Genomic DNA, 2470 nt, shown 5'->3' with positions numbered 1-2470 from the left:
ACCAAATTCACTCTGTTGACATAGATATAATAAAAAACATGCAATAAAATAATGAGAATGGTGGATTAAGTCAAATTAGGAGGTTGAATGAGCCCAAATAATTGTCCATTTTTGGGGCTCATCATCACCCCCTACTGAAAGTGTTGCTCATCCTCTGAGCAACCAATCTCTCTCCTCATCTTTGATGGCCCTGGTGGCCTCCTTGGCTAAAATCTCGGCCAATTTCTCCTTCTGCTGCCCTTTCTCCAAACTTCCTGTAGAAACAGTTCTCTGTCTTCCTGTAGAAACAGACAGCACCACCATATCCTGCTTGGCTGTGGGTGATTTTCCTTTCAGCTTGGCTGTGGCTACCTTAGAGGTGCCCTCACTGACGTGGACTTGTTCAGTCCTTTCCATTCTACTCTGTAGTCTTTTCTCCCTGGGTGTTAGTGTGGTTTTGTCCCCCTCTGTTTTGGCAGCTTGGTTTAATGCCAGTGTTCCAATCACTGATGTTGTTGGATACATCTGTAGGGTTGTGCTTTTCTGGCTTGTCACCAACTTGTCATCATTTGCCTTGCCCCAAAAATATCTACACCGAATGCTTTAGCCTTGCTTGCAAAATAATCGAATGAAGTAGTTGCAGCACCTGCCTTGACTTGGGCAGCGAGTTCAGTGGCTTCAGCTTCTTTTTCTGCAAGCCTTTTTGCTTCTGCTTCAAGTTGTTTAGCAAGCTCCTGTTTTTTTGCGTGAATTTTCTGCAGCTATGCGCTCTTCTTCTTCAGCTTTGGCTTTCGCTTGGGCCTCGGCGAAAACTTCCTTTCTTCCATCTGTTGGAATGGCACTTAAAAGCTCATAAACTGGCAGAGAAGGTGCAGAAGGGCTGGCTGCAACATCAATAGTCTTGTTCTCTGAGATGGAAGTGTTTGCGAAAACCTCAGCTACCACAGATGCAACTTGTGTCTTTGAAACCTTAAACCATGGAATGCAATGCTGAATTTGCATTGATTACTTTGTTGTTTACGTCTGCACTTCCTTCCGCCTTAAGAACAAGGTTGCAGTCTTTCTCTGAAATAAAATCATCTGTGGAACTGGCCTTCAGGATAGTGTAACTTAATCCCATTTCCACAATTCTTTCAGTAAGCTCTGATAATGATATTTTTGATTTTCCAAACAAGTTGCTGAAAAATGAAGAGATTCCATCAAGAACATTTGAAGACCCTCCATCAGATTCGTAAACACAACAATATGATTCACATTTGCTAGCTTGGCTTCTTCAATAACGTTCAAAGCATCAGTTGTAGTAACTTTGGAACTAGGTCCATCCTCTGTGGGTCCTATTGATACCACTGCTTTACTGGCATTTCCGATGGCTTTAGCTGTGGATTCAATATCCTCAAAACTGAATTCTACTGCATTAAGACGCTTGGCATCCTCTGCAGCAATTATCTTTCTCGGGACTCCAAATTTGTCGAAGAAAAATCCATTTTCTCTGCTTTTGAAAGCTGTGTCGTACTTCCTGTAGAAGACCCACCCGTTTTCTGTAGAACGCCCTTGCATAGGTGGGTTTAAAAAAAAATGGCCGAGAAAGCTTGGTGGAGGATGACAAGTTAATAGATTGTGGGAGCAGAGGACGCGTACTTCGGCTAAGAACATTGCAGGTGCAAATGAATCAGCGGGTGGTGAGAGTCAGCCGAGCCTGTTTTTCAATTACAGCGTGATTCGTGGTGAGGAAGTGAAGTGGCCAGGCATACGTGGCCACATGCAGACTGCAGTGCTATCATGAACTGCATGTTCTCTTCTGGATCAGTTGCACTAGAGTTCAAACAGCCAACACTTCCTATTTTTTTTTAAATTTTCACGTGAGTCAACTGTCCACGTGTACTGCATGACTGCCGGCTGAGTTCTAGAGAAGAAAATCAGCTTAACCTTGATAATTCGTGGCTTAATCCCACCATTCCATTAATTCATGCAGTTTTTAAATTAAATTTATGCAATAGAAGAATGAGTTTCAGTCACATACCTCGAAGTTGAATGGCTGCCGTGAGCTGCTGTGGCCTGTCATTGCTGCATGCATTGGTTTTTCTGATTGCATGTGGCTTGGCTGCTAATTTTTGGTTGTTTTCCTTGTGCAGGTGTCCTCTAGCCAGATGCATGCTGCAGGAGTCCATTTCCATGCTCAGATCTGCACGTTCAAGCTGCTGCTGCTGCATTGTCATAGAACCAGAACTTGTTTTCGCCATTTCTCCCAAACGGTAAAGCGGATCGATCTAAAACTTGCTGAGAATGTTTCTATCATCATGATACACCTCCCATAGCAAAATCGTGATCAATGGATGCACGGATTTCGAGAAAAATGGAAAATGGCTGAATATTTCAGAGATCGATTTCTCGGAAACCGTGCATCGAAATCGGCTGAAACTGCTTAGGTAGGCTATTATCACCCATGTGCATCTCCCCATGAAATAGGTTTTAAAACAGATGCACGGATATG

The 2470-nt window shown here is 43.2% G+C and overlaps 1 pseudogene across 1 annotated transcript; it reads right to left on the bottom strand.

Moving 5' to 3' along the window:
* Nucleotides 1–530: 530 nt before the first annotated feature.
* Nucleotides 531–1536, bottom strand: LOC149188634 (protein PLASTID TRANSCRIPTIONALLY ACTIVE 16, chloroplastic pseudogene; annotated as a pseudogene). The gene is made up of 2 exons (XR_016255592.1): nucleotides 989–1536; nucleotides 531–948 (listed from the first exon to the last, which is right to left on the bottom strand). The product of XR_016255592.1 is annotated as a protein PLASTID TRANSCRIPTIONALLY ACTIVE 16, chloroplastic pseudogene (transcript).
* Nucleotides 1537–2470: the final 934 nt, after the last annotated feature.

This window comes from Pinus tabuliformis, chromosome 3_1, assembly GCF_031772625.1.
Source record: "Pinus tabuliformis cultivar Carrire ecotype Pingquan chromosome 3_1, CPIR1, whole genome shotgun sequence".
NCBI classification, from domain to species: domain Eukaryota; kingdom Viridiplantae; phylum Streptophyta; class Pinopsida; order Pinales; family Pinaceae; genus Pinus; species Pinus tabuliformis.
This window is presented reverse-complemented; position numbering and strand designations above follow the sequence as displayed.